The 14,706-nt window shown below is 36.7% G+C and overlaps 1 protein-coding gene across 1 annotated transcript in view; it reads left to right on the top strand.

Annotated features, from left to right (window-relative positions):
- The window catches only part of LOC115511231 (follicle-stimulating hormone receptor), a 165,918-nt gene that overhangs the window by 57,466 nt on the left and 93,746 nt on the right, over positions 1-14,706 (top strand). The window lies entirely within an intron of this gene.

Raw genomic sequence — 14,706 nt, 5'->3', positions numbered from 1 at the left:
AAAAAAAAATTTTTTTTAAAGCCCAGAACTCCAAAAAAGAAAACAACAGAAAAGACAGGTAAAGATTTGAACACTCTTCATGAAATAAGATATATGAATGCAAGTAAGCTCACGAAGAGATGCTCAACCTAAGTAGCCATTAGGGAAATAATTAAAACCTCAATGTGATAAAACTGCACACCTACTAGAACAGCTAAAAACAAAGTAAAACTAACACAACCAAGGGCTTGCAAGGGTGCGGTGCACTTGGAACTCTCATGTACAGCTAGTGAAAATACAGAATGGTAAAGTAGCCCTGGAAAACAGTTTGGTGGCTTCTCATACAGTTACATTTACCATGTAATCCAGCAATTTCACTCCCAGGTATTTATATCCTAGAAACATGAAAATGCATTTTTATATAAAACCCTGCACCTTCGTGTTTATAGTAGCTCTATTCATTATCATCCACAAATGGAGACAACCCAAATGCCCTTCAATAGATGAATGGGTAAACTGTGGTATATTCCCATAATGAAATACTACTCAGCAATAAAAAGGAACAGTTGACCTACATAACAAAATAATATCAAACTGTTTTGACTAAAAAAGCCACTCTCAGAAGACTGTATACTGTATGATGCCCTTTATATGGCATTTTAGAAAGGCAAAATGTCACAGCATAACACAGATCAGTGGTTGCCAGGGCTTAGGAGTCAGGTGCAGGAAGACATGGTGACTTCAAAGGAGAAGCACAGGGAGGTTTTGGTGATTCAACAGTTCTGTATCCTGATTGTGATGGTGACTGGGGGGTGGGTTACATTAATCTATACATAGAACTGTACATACTCACCTGGACTATACTTACTTTGTTACACTGCAGCAAGAACTAAAAGTGAGAATGTCATGTGGTGAGCCTTGGACAATGGCTGTACCAATTGAGTCCTCAATAAATATTAGTTAATTGCTCCCACTCTTTGTTCTTCTTAGCCAAGGCTAACACCCTTTCCAAAGGTTAGTGTTCCCACTAGCTAGAATCGTGTCCTTTGCACAGTTCAGAACTGGAAAAGTGTAGTGGAGACCAAGTTTTGGTCTTCAATTAGTGCAAAGATCCTGTTTAACAGCAACATTTATTTCTTAGATCAATGGGTGTTTTCAAAATAGAAAATGTCCAATGTCAATATACAGATTTTGATCTTAGAGTAAAATGAAATATATACCTGTGTTCTGGAAATTCTTGCTTTGTGACAGTCATTCTAGAAATTGTCATTTATAGATTTCAGTATCTTTTAGTGAAGAGTCCTTGTGTTTCTCTTGACCATTCCTATTTATTTCTACCAATTAAGTATTATAGACAAACAACATTTTCTTCTTTTACAACATGTGAACTATTTATCTAGGATCAGTTCTGTGTTAGCAGTTAGCATCTAGAGAAGCATAAAGTGTACTTAATATTATATTCTTCTGACACAAAGAAGAGGTATTTATCTAGATTTCTGGTAAAATCTCTGGTCTACATTCAAAAGAAACAGTGCTAAATAATGCTTTCTTCCATCCCCACAGGAAATTAAATTTTTCATGAAATCTTTCCCTCTGTCACAATTCATGTTGTTCTTAAGGATTAGGTATAGTTATCAAGTTATCCCCTTAAAGACTAAATAAATCATTTTTCAAAATTCTATAATAAATAATATTACGTTAGGAGTAATTGGATACAGGGTTACATTCTAAGCACTGTCATGTTTGCTTTTCTCTGAATCTATTTTAAATAGTTTTATGCATTTTTCTCTAACAGAGTTCATTTGAACATTCGACATTTGTACTTTACACAGTCAGTAAAAGATAATTATTCAATGCATATGCTTTCTGATTACATGTGTGAAACTTCTAAATAGAAAATGGAAATTGGTTTTAAGTGCATTATGAAAGACTTAAGTTTATATTTAGTTCATGAAGCAGTGATCTGTCTTTCTTGTGTTCCTGTGATTTCATTCTCAGTGATTGTCACAGTCAGTCAGAGCCCAGAGATTTCCAGAATGAAGTTTATCTGTAGTTAATCCTCCTCTATCTGAGCAGAAGTAGCCCCAAACTGACCTTTATGTGACAGTCACCTTTCATTATTGCATCTGGAGCTAAATGTTGTCAATAAAAATCACAGTTAAGTCAGGTTGACATTAACCAAGGGGACCAAAAGAACTGCTTTAGAGGCAAAATATATTTGCCATGCTATCAGATGGTGAGACCCTAGTGAGTCATTAAAGTGGAATTCTGTTTATTCACTCTGACAGGGTAAAGGTGGCTGTGAATTGTATCCAGACCAAAATCCAGAATCCAGAGTAATAAGAACCCAATTCTGAATTAGTTTAATAAGACTAGTCATCAGAGAAATGTGTGGTAAATCTCCTTTCACTTTTTTGAGGCTTTGTGTTTTCCCCTTATTCCCAGCAGTTTCTCCACTTTGAGTTCATTTGCCAATAGTACTGCTTTTTAGAGAAATATCTAAGCCCAGACCTGTTTTGTTTTCATTCGTCCCACTTCAAAACTAATGCCCTCATTAAAGCCTGACTAGCCCTGCCAGCACAATCCTGATAACACAACTAGACAAAAACACTACAAAAAAAGAAAACTAGAGGCCAGTATGTTTGATGAATGTGAATGAAAAAATTCTCAGTGAAATATTTGCAAACTGAATTCAACAAGCATTCAGTGACCAACTGAACCATTCACCACAATCAAGTGGCATATACCCTGGGTATGAAAGGGTGGTTCAGTATTTACAAATCAAAGTAATATATCACATTAATAAGAAGAAGCATAAAAACCATATGATCATCTCAATAGATGCAGAAAAAATATTTGATAATATATAACATCCCTTTATGATAAATCTCTCAACAAAGTCAGCTTAGAGGGAACATCCTTCAACATAATAAAGGCCATATATGAAAAAACCATACCTGACATCATACTCAGTGGTGAAAAATTAAAACCTTTTCCTCTAAGATCAGGAACAATACAAGGATGTCCATTCTCACCCTTTTTATTCAACATAGTACTGGAAGTCCTAGATGCAGTAATCAGAAAAGATAAAGAAATAAAAGGCATCCAAATTGGTAAGAAAGAAGTGAAACTGTCACTATTTGCTGATGACATGATACTATATACAGAAAACTCTAAAGATACCACCAAAAAAAAAAAAAAACTACTAGAATTAACAAGTGAATTCACTAAAGTTTCAGAATAAAAAATTAATATATAGAAATCTTTTGCATTTTTATACACCAATAACAAAGTAGCAAAAAGAGAAATTAAGAAATCAATCCCATTTACAATTGCAACAAAAAGAATAAAATACCTAGGAATAAATTTAGCCAAGGAGGTGAAAGACCAATGCTCTGAAAACTTTAATACATTGTTGACAGATATTGAAGGTGACACAAATGGAAAAATATACCATTCTCATAAATTGAAAGAATGTTGTTAAAATGTCCATACTACCCAAAACAATCTATGAATTCAATGCAATCTCTATGAAAATATCAATAGCATTTTCCACAGAACTAAAACAAATAATCTCAAAGTTTGGGTGGAACCACCAAAGACCTCAATAACTAAAGCAATCTTGACGAAGAACAACAATCTCACACTTCAAGATATACTACAAAGCTGTAGTAATCAAAACAGTATGATACTGGTATAAAAAGACACCCAGACACCTAGGATAAAAAGCCCAGAAATAAACTCATGTGCATATGGTCAATTCATCTATGACAAAGGAGGCAAGAATATACATTGGGGAAGAGACAGTTTTTCTCAATAAATGGTGCTAGGAAATCTGGACAACTACATGTGAAAGGAAGGAAGAAAGGAAGGAAGGAAGGAAGCAAGGAAGGAAGGAAGGAAGGAAGGAACTGGACCACTTCTTTACACCACACATGAAAATAGACTCAAATGGATTAAAGATCTAAATGTAATACCTGAAGCCATAGAACTCTTAATGGAAAACATAGGCTATAATCTCTTAGACATTAGCCTTAGCAACATATTTATGGATAGGTCTCCTCAGACAAAGGAAACAAAAGCAAAAATAAACTATTGGAACTACAGAAAAATAAAAAGCTTTGCACAGCAAAGGAAATATTAAGAAAATGAAAAGGCAACCTACTAAAATGGGAAAGGATATTTGCAAATGATATATACAGTAAACAGTTAATATCAAAAATATGTAAAGAACTGCTAGAATTCAACACCAAAACCCCCAAATAATCCAACTTCAAAATGAACAAACACCTGAATAGTTTCCCCAAAGAAGACACACAGATCGCCAATAAACACATGAAAAGATGCTCAGTACCACTAATCATCAGGGAACTCCAAATCAAAACCACAAAAAAGATATCATTTTACACCTGTGAGAATGGCTAGATTCCAAATGACAAGAAATAAAAAGTGTTAGCGAGGATTCAGAGAAAAAGGAGACCTCATGCACTGTTGGTGAGAATGAAATTGGTGCTGCCATGGTGGAAAACAGCATGGAGGTTCCTCAAAAAATGAAAAACAGAAAGAGCATACAATCCAGGAATTCTACTACTAGGTATTTACCCAAAGAAAAGAAAGACAATAATTTGAAAAGACATACGCATCCTTTTGTTTATTGCAGCATTATTTACAATAGCCTAGATATGGAAGCAGCCCAAGTATCCATCAATAGATGACTGGATCAAAAGAAGATGTGGTATACATATACAATGGAATATTAGTCAGTCATGAAAAGGAATGAGATCTTACCATGAGAAAACAAGAATGGAACTAGAGGGTACTAGGCTAAGTCAAAGAAGACAAAGACAAACTCTATATGATTTTACTTATATGTATAATCTAAAAATAATAATAATAAAACAAAAACAGACTCTTAAATACAGAGAACTGATGGTTCCCAGAAGAGTGGTGGGTGGGAGGATGGGCAAAATAGGTTAAAGTAAGTAAGAGGTACAAACGTCCAATAAACAAGTCACAGAGACTAAAATATAGTATATGGAATACAGTCAATAATATTGTAATAACATTGTATGGTGACAAGCGATGACCACATTTATCATGGTGATAATGTAGTATAGGCAATTGTTGAATCAGTATGCTGTACACCTAAAACCTAACTTTGTATGTCAACAGAGATTGAGTATGATCGTTGTGGACCAGACCTGAATTCAACAATCTGATTTGCCACCTAATAGCTATGTCCTTGATCAAGTTACTAAGCTACTCTTAACTCAATGGTCTCATCTATAGAGGTAGATGCAAATATACTTACTTAAGATGATTTTGCATATATTAGATAGTGCAAATGAAATATTTAGCACAATACCTCCCACAGCAAGCACTAAATATGACCACTGTCATCACCACACTAACTGTTCTATAATTATTAGATTACACACATATCTCTCACAATAGAATTAAAATTGGTGGTGCAGGAAATCTATCTTTCCTGCCACTGTTTTTCCTAAAACTTTAATGTGTGTTAAGTAGTAGATGGTCAATAAATGATTTATAAATGAATAACTATACATAAGTTTCTCTCTCTCTCTCTCCTCCCTTCCTTCCCTACTTCCTCCCTCTCTATATATGCATAGGTATCATATAATTTTTAAAATGTTTCTTCTTTATCCCTGTGGATTTGTACATAACTGATCTTCCTTTCACTTCAAGGAATTGTCCCATAACTGTACCTTTTTTTCAAATTATTTCCCATTCCTTATTTTCATGGTTAGAATATAAACTCATTAGTGTAGACACTGTGTTTTTTACCATTATGTAATCAGGACCTAGAACAGCATCAGACATATAAACAGGAACACAATAAGTATTTGTCAAAAAGAATAAATAGATATTCTCTGAATTTCAAGATCTGCCTCTGGTCCTTTACATTGGATTCCCCTCTCTGGCTTGTCTCGATTCATTCAATGCTCTCCTTTACTATGATATGCACTGCTCTTATTTACTGCATTATACACTTTTTCAGGTAGAGTCCTCTCCACCCTGACCCAGTTCCAGTACCAAAAACTTTCGGTCCATTGACCAAAGAAGGAAGTCTACAAAAGAGTGTGCACACATTCTATTTGTGTTGTTATTCCAATGGATAATGATGATGTGTCAATTGAGATTACAGAACTCCTCAATTATATAAGGAACTGCTTAGATGGTGTCTCAACCTTCTACTGAGCCGGGGGAGGGGGGGGAGTTGGGATAGAAGCAGCTTTCTAAAAACCTTTCCCATCATGCCCACAGGTAGTTGCCAACTCCCCAACTATTCATCAGAGCAGCTTGCTGCTTCTTTGTAGCTTCCCTCTAAAGCAGGTGTTCTCGGTCTCCACTATGCATGAAAATAACCTCTGAGGCTTTTCAATAAGAATGCCTAGAGCACCTGAGTGGCCCAGTCGGTTAAGCATCAGACTCTGGCTTTTGGCTCAGATTATGATCCCATCGTTGGTTTGAGCCCTGCATAGGGCTCTGCACTGGCATCAGGGAGCCTGCTTGGGATTCTCTCTCTCTCTCCTCTCTCTGATGTCTCTCTCTCAAAATAAATAAATAAACTTAAAACAAAAAGAATGACTGACTGTGCCTCCTTGGCTCCCACCACAGAGGTGAGGTTTAGGAATTTGTAGTAATAATTCCCATAGGTAATTCTAATATGCATCCAAAGTTGAGAACCACTGGGTTGTAAAGAGTTCAAGTCCATTCAGACTAGGTTTTCAGGTACCAGAAATCCCAAACTCAAAGTCTTAAGGCACAACACACAAGACTAGACAGGGAAGGAGTTTAAGCAACCAGTTGTGTATGCCAGGTCTAAGGCTTCAGCCATCACTTAACTGTAGCCAGTTATAATTATGTGGGAAAGTAGCCCAGATCTTCTTAATCTTCAAGAGAAGCCATAATCTGCAATTTTAGATAAACTTTCACAATTTGAAGTGCTGGCAACCAATTCAAATTTCTTCAAAATACTGTATGGGGTAAACAAAACATGTCTTGAGCTAGATTCCATTCATGGGCCAATAATCTGCAGTTTTCACTTTATACCAACTGTTCTACAATATCCTGAGAAATCCTTTCTATATTTTTCATCAAGAGTGTGTCTATTAAATAAATTCTTAGAAAGCTAGATTCCTTTTATATCATTCATGTATGTTGTAGGTGTTGTTTTGAACAAAACTGATTGGTATGGCTGGAATAATTCTAAAGGCCAATAAAGTATGTTATTTGAAGTATGTGATGCTGAAATGCCTCAAGCAGAAAGCCATTGGCAGTGTGAACATCACTCCTCAATCTATCAATAGTAGTAATACCTGAAATATGCAAAGCACTGACTAGGCTCTTTGGAATAGAGACAGTGGCATAGTTCCTATTTTACAGAACCATGCCATATATTCAGAGAGGTAGGACATAGACTTATAGGATTTTAGTAAAAAAATAAAACATAGCCATTTACTAATGGTGAGGGCAAGGCTAGATTTGAGTTTACCTGCAGGAAATAGAACATTTCATTGAAAAGAAAATGGAGGCAGATTGTGGAGTGCCTCAAATATATGACAAATTAGTTAAGATTCCTGGAGGCAGTGTCAAGCAATTGAAAGGGCTTTGTGTGTTTTTAATTTTTGTTGTTTTCTTTTCTTTTGTTTTGTCTTGATTTTCAGTAGCAGAGTATCATGGCAAGCAGCGTTTAGGAGGAGTATTCTGGTTATGGTAGATGAGACAGATTGCACAGTAGAAAACAGAGGAAGACAACCTGTTAGTAGGTCACAGCCAAGGTTACAGACATGAGGAGAGGAGGGGAGGATGGTCTGGCCTGGAAGGTAGCAGAGGGAGGGAAGGAAGGGTAAGCTCAAGTGATTTTGACCTTGACTAAAGAAAAAGGAGGGCTACCACTTATTCAGTAATCCCCTAGGATGATCTTTATTCCATGCTGAGGGCTTCACATAAAATTATCTCTTTTTGTTTAAAACAGAATATGACTGAAATGGGAGGCCACTTGAAGAGGATTCCACTATATAACCACACTAAAATTTATCTTATAGGGCCTTGGAGATCATCCAGTCCAACCCCCTCACTTTACAGAAGGGACTTGAATTTTCTCAGTCATTTACATACCTGGAACAGAGCCAGAATAGAGCCCTGATTTCTGATTTTTTACCCTAATGATCTTCACCACGTTGCTTCCTTGTCCCAAGCTTTCATATAAATGGACTATAAATCAGGTACCAGATTCAGGTAAGAAAATGCAAGTGAACAAGTGATAAAATGAAAGTGAACAGGTGATAAAATGTGGTATAGAAAGTAATTCCATAACCACTCAATGCAAACAAGGGAGGAGGGAGCCAGAAAAAGAAAGTCTCCACAACCTTGATGTAAAGGTTGTACAGAAGAGGAGATAAAGTCAGCAGTGATATACAGTTAGCAGTAGTGCCTACATCCCTTTTATCAGCCCAGCACAGATGTTGAGATAAGAGGACATGAATGGAAATAAAAGGAAAGCAGATTCAAACTAGCTCTTAGAAAGCCCTGTTCACTGGAAGATGATAAAAGTGAAGAATTACCACTCTAAAAATGTTGTTGAGGGAAAAATCAGAGGGACTCAGGGAACAGTGAGGTGTCATTGGAGCTGGGTTTGGAGTGGTACCTGCTTCATGAGTTTCTGTCTTATAAATTTTTTTTTCTTCTAAAGAAAAAATCATGTATTGTGAGTTCACACAATGGCATATGGCAGTGTCTGCCTCAGAGAGATTATCTGCAAGTTTAACCAAATAGATACTCTATGGAAACTCAAGACAAATGGAACTCCAGTCCTGTAGCCAGCCACTCTGGTATTATGAGACAATTACTAAGGCCGGACCCCTGAGTTGAAATGTTTCTTGGCTCCCATAAACCGTGCCAAAAGGGAGAGCCCAATTATCCACTCTGTCCTGAATTGCTCACCATCAGCCCATGTAATAAGAGTTAATTAAGGACAGGAAGTACGAGTAAGAATGCTTTCCTATTCCTTGCCCTATTCAAGTTCCCAGCACTTTTTCTCTCACCAATAAAGCAATTACACAGGATGGCTTGGGTAAAGTTTTTACCAATTCAGTTATCATATTGATCAAGATAGATTCAGTAGGGTACCACCAGAAAGTAACTTTCTTCTTCACTACAACTGCCAGGCAAAAATCACTTTGTTGCCTCCTTTTTCCGCACTGGAGAGAAATTTGGGGTAGGCATCATAGATGTTCCACCCTCATAAATCAAAGTCCAGTGTTATCCTATGGACTGCTTCATACCCAGAAACCCCCGACTGAGGAACAAAGAGTTTTGTCTTTCTTCGTTTCCCTTTTTCCCCAATTGCCGCTCTCTTCGGCCTCATGTAGGTTGGGTCTAGGAGGGATACAAACTGGCTGGGAAAGTACTGCATCCTACTCTGAGGCCAGAGTGGCTGTCTGGCTTTGGGACCCTCTGGGTGTTGCTGATATTCAAATGCCAATTCTTATTGTCACTGGAGCATATATGGGCTGCTCAGGATCCCTCCTGCTAGAAGTCTCCATCTGCAGAAGAACATTTCCCCCTCCCATCAGCTTCCAGCAGCCCACATTTGGGGTCAGTTCACTGTACAGGCAAGCCCATCTTCCTCACTATAAGCAGTTTAGCTCCCTTCTGCTGGCTCTAGGTCTGGCTCATGGGAAATCCACACCATTGTCTATAAAACTACAACTCTCTCCCAAAGCAACTGGATACTTCCTATCTTTAGAGGTCAGAATTTGGTCATGTTCCAGTCTTTGTTATCTCCCCCAAATTGCAGGAAATACATGTTAACCCCCTTAACTGGTTCTATTACCTCCCACATTTGACTTAAGATGAAGAACAAGGACCCACTCCACACCGTGGAAAAGGGACACAAAGAACACTCACAGCTCTATCCCAAGAAATCCTCATGGGAGACACTGCAACTCCCAATGAATCCTTGGCATTTCCTTACACTGCCTGAAGGTGGGTGAAGGGCTAATGCCAGCTGAACCCATTTCTCCATATTTACAGTGACAGAGCACCTCACATCTAGACAGTTAAGATTCATGTGAAAATGTGAAGAGGTTCTAGAAAAATAAAGTAACTTAAAGTCAAAATATATGGAAATAACCCCTTCCTATTTTCCAATCTCTTCCTTCCTGCTCTTCCCTGCCCCACTGGCTTCAAGACCCATGTGTAGAAAAAAGAAGAAATGCAACCAATTAGATACATGCATGATTTGGACTGTGGTATAGCTGTCTGCTGGATCACGGTAAACAGTCAAATCAAGTTATTTAAAATCTATTTTTTTCTGGGTGCTTTGCTCATTTAGTTCAATCCACCTCTTTGGATAGTTTTCCTAAACACATTCCCAGAAAGTTAATTAGAGTAAGAGTTTGATCTAAAGAGTGTGAAGCTCAAAAACTCTTGGCATTTTGAGGTCAGGAAGATGATCAATTTCTTTTTGTATATCCTTTGCCAAGCTGTTCTCGCTTTAATTTTTAAACTTGTGTGAAATTCAAAGAACACAGAGCCTAGTGTCATTTACACTTGGGCCATCATAAAAAGGCAGCTTTCTCAAAAAGAATGTTGGCTGTTTTCCAGGATTCCAGCAAGCTTTTTATGGGATCTTTTAAACTATTCTCCTTTAAGCCAAAAAGGGAAATTAAATTTGGCCAAGGGTGAATGGACTGCCCAAGATATGAATTGCTTCTAACAGAGACAGAGTACAAGGGAATCCTAAAGCTTCCAATTTCAGGGAAGAAAAAAAGTAAATCCCACCTACTCCATTTATCATGGAAGAGACATTAAATAAACTGCAATATACTCAAGAAAATTTTCTTTTCAGAGCCATTTTGATGAATTGTGCGTTTTTAGAGAAATCATTCAGACCCTTTATGCCCCCTTACAGAGGAGAGGTGCCATCTGACAAGAACAATATGATGATACTTTTAAATCACTCCCTCCATTTAAAAACAAATAAATGATGCTTTGGATATGGCCTGTTGAAAATTTCAATCTTGAAAAATTATGAAATATTTTAAGTATGAAGTATAGAGAATAATATAATCAACACTCATAAAACACCCAACCCAGCTTTGCTTAATCTTAACTTTTGGTCATAACTGTTCAGATGGTTTTTAAAAATACAAAATATTTTAGATATGGCTGTGTCCCAGTCCTTTTTTCACAGAAGAAATAATACTTTGCTTATTTAGGTGTTGATCATTCTCAAATTTTCCTTTTGATAAATATATATGCATCTCTAAGCATGTTTTACAATATAGGTTTTATTATTCAGGAAAGGACAGAGGCCAACAGATCAGGAGACAACTGATCTTGAAAAGATACACTGTTGGGGCGCCTGGGTGGCGCAGTCGGTTAAGCGTCCGACTTCAGCCAGGTCACGATCTTGTGGTCCGTGAGTTCGAGCCCCGCGTCGGGCTCTGGGCTGATGGCTTAGAGCCTGGAGCCTGTTTCCGATTCTGTGTCTCCCTCTCTCTCTGCCCCTCCCCCGTTCATGCTCTGTCTCTCTCTGTCCCAAAAATAAATAAACGTTGAAAAAAAAAAAAGATACACTGTTATACTCACAGACCCCACACTATGTAGGGGCACATAGGGAAGCACCAGGAGGCAGAGGGAGCTGGGTCAGGGGAAATATGGCAAGAGCCTTTATTGTGGCTTCCATGGGAAGGAACTGATGAAACAGCGTAAGCAGGTTTAGGATCATCTGGTTTAAATAAAATTCCAAGGACTCTGGGGTGTAGGGCTGCCATGGGATAATTAGGGCAAGAGAATAGACTGTAAGGGGGCCTTGGGGAAGGTGGTTGGCCCTATTGACTCTGGCTACTTTTTTTTTTTTTTATATATATATGAAATTTATTGACAAATTGGTTTCCATACAACACCCAGTGCTCATCCCAAAAGGTGCCCTCCTCAATACCCATCACCCACCCTCCCCTCCCTCCCACCCCCCATCAACCCTCAGTTTGTTCTCAGTTTTTAACAGTCTCTTATGCTTTGGCTCTCTCCCACTCTAACGTCCTTTTTTTTTTTTTTTTTTTTTTTCCCTTCCCCTCCCCCATGGGTTCCTGATAAGGCCCTATTGACTCTGAATTAGTTGGTTTGTATATAAAAGCACACTCACAGGCCGCTTGTTTGCCATCTGGAGGAATTAGCTAGAGCTGGTAGGAGTACGCCCTCCAGAGTCATCAAAACTCCAAGATATCCAAAACTCAAAAATACAGAATAAAAAGATATGATTTATTTGCAACAATATGCTATTTTGCAGGGTAGCCTTTATAAAAATCATATTCTATACATACTGCATGTATATGGCACTGGCTTTTTCCTTCAATATTATGCTTCAGAGATTTCTTCAGATTGTTGCATGCAGCTCTAGTCAGTTCATTTCTTTCCACTGCTTTATAACTTGGCTTTATAATTGACTGTGGTTCAGTATATAACAGTTTATTAATATTTATTCATGTTCTTGTTCATGACCATTCATTTCTGATTTTTTACTATCATAAATTATGTTGCAGTAATTAATCTTTTACCTGTCTTCGGGTACACATGTAGCAGAAAGACATGGAATAGCTAAGTTCAAAGACATTTGTATCTTTGAATTTAACACATATTGCCCATGGCTACTGAAAGTACTCCTAGCAAATTACCCTTCCATCAAGAGTGTAGAGAATGCCCTATTTTTCCATGGCCTCTCCAGCAGTGTTATTGTGAGGTTTTCCTTTTGATGTTTGCCAATATGATGATGTATAATGGTATCTAATTATTGTTTAAATTTGCATTTTCCTGACTGCTAATGAAGTTGAGCATCTTTTAATATGTTTACTGGTTGTTTGCATTTCCTCTTATAGAAGTTTCCTGTTTATATTTTGCCAATTTTTCTACTGCGCTGTATTTTTATTATTTTGTAAAGTTCTTTATATTCCGGATGCTAACACTTCGTTAGTTGTATGTATTGCAGGTATCTTTCCCCAGTCCACAGCTTATCTTCTCATTCATTTATGTATCTGTTTAACAGAAATTTTAAGTTAATATAGTCCAGGGTATCAACTTTTTGATTTTGGTGTACAGTTTTCTGTGTTCTATTTAAAAGTTTTAGGAGTTTTAAACCTTTGATTTTTCCCATTTAGATCTTTAGTAAGCCTGGAACTGAGATGTTAGTATGGTAATGTTATCTTTTTCTACAAGCATAGTTTCAGCATCTCTGGTTGATTATTTCACATTTTCCTCCACTGATTTTTAATGCTACTCTGTCATTTGCCATTTCCTTTTGTTTATCATCTATTTTTGTAATCTTTATTCTCTTCCACTGCCCTAACTTCTTAATCCCTGTCAATACCACAGCATTTTAATCACATTTAATTTCTAAAACTTATATTGCCTGGAATGTCAATTCCCCCAATCTTGTTTTACATCTTCATAATTGTTCTGGCTATACTCTGAATGTTCTTCCATATGAATATTAATCACCTGGTCAATTTCCATTCACATATACCAAAAAAAAAAAAAAAGGAAAAAGAAAAAAGAAAGAAAGAAAAGAAAACAAAAGAAAAGGCTATTGTGCCTCAGATGTGTCATATGCTTAATTTATATACTAATGTAGATTAAAACCAATACCTTCATGGGGTACTTGGGTGACTCAGTTGGCTGAGCATCCAACTTCGGCTTAGGTCATGATCTCATGGTCCATGGGTTCGAGCCCAAATCCGGCTCTGTGCTGACAGCTCAGAACCTGGATCCTGCTTTGGATTCTGTGTCTCCCTCTCTCTCTGCCCCTCCCCCCACTCATGCTGTCTGTCAGTCTCTCTTTCTCTCTCAAAAATAAACATTAAAAAATTTAAAATAAATAAACATTTAAAAAATTAAAAAAAAAAAACAATACCTTCACAATGTTGAGAACTTCCCATGTAAAACTGTGGCATTTCTGTTTGTTCAGGGTTTGTTTTTTAAAAGGTTTTCCAGTTAAGTATTTGATTATTCTCCATATGACCCTAAACCTTTTTTTTCTTATATTTCTTTTATTGAATAAGTTTTATGGCTATTATAATTGATACACTTTAAGATAATCTAAGAATGCAAATTATTTTGTGCACTAATTATACAGCCATTTACCTTGCTAGACTTTCTCATTAGTTCTACTCCTAACCTCTTAAAGGAGAGTTATTTGTGTAGACAATAATGTTACCTATAGATGAGAGTTTTTCATCGATAATACTGATTTTTTTTTTCTTCTTCTCTTAACTGTCTAGGCTAGTACATCTAACACAATACCGAACAGATGAGGTAATGGTAAACATCCTTGCCTCATTCCTAATTTTAAAAAGAATATCTCTAATACTTCACATTTGTGATATTTATCGCAGTGTTTGATAGATTTTTATTCCTTACAGATTAAGAATATTCCTCCTTTTCCTTGTTTGTCAAAAAGTTTTATCATGAATGAAATTTTTTATTAAATATATTTTCTATGCCTATTAAGAAAATCATGTGGTTTTTCTCTTTTAATTTCTCAATGTGGAAATTTTACCAGCGTTTTCTAATATTTAACAACCCTTGAATTCTAGGACAAACTCAAACTGGCAACATTATTTATTTAGCCTCTATTGAGAACATATTGCTATTATACTATTTCAGATTTTTCCATTTACATTAATAAGTGAGATTGGCCTA

This window comes from Lynx canadensis, chromosome A3 (assembly GCF_007474595.2).
Source record: "Lynx canadensis isolate LIC74 chromosome A3, mLynCan4.pri.v2, whole genome shotgun sequence".
Classification (NCBI taxonomy): Eukaryota; Metazoa; Chordata; class Mammalia; order Carnivora; family Felidae; genus Lynx; species Lynx canadensis.
This window is presented reverse-complemented; position numbering and strand designations above follow the sequence as displayed.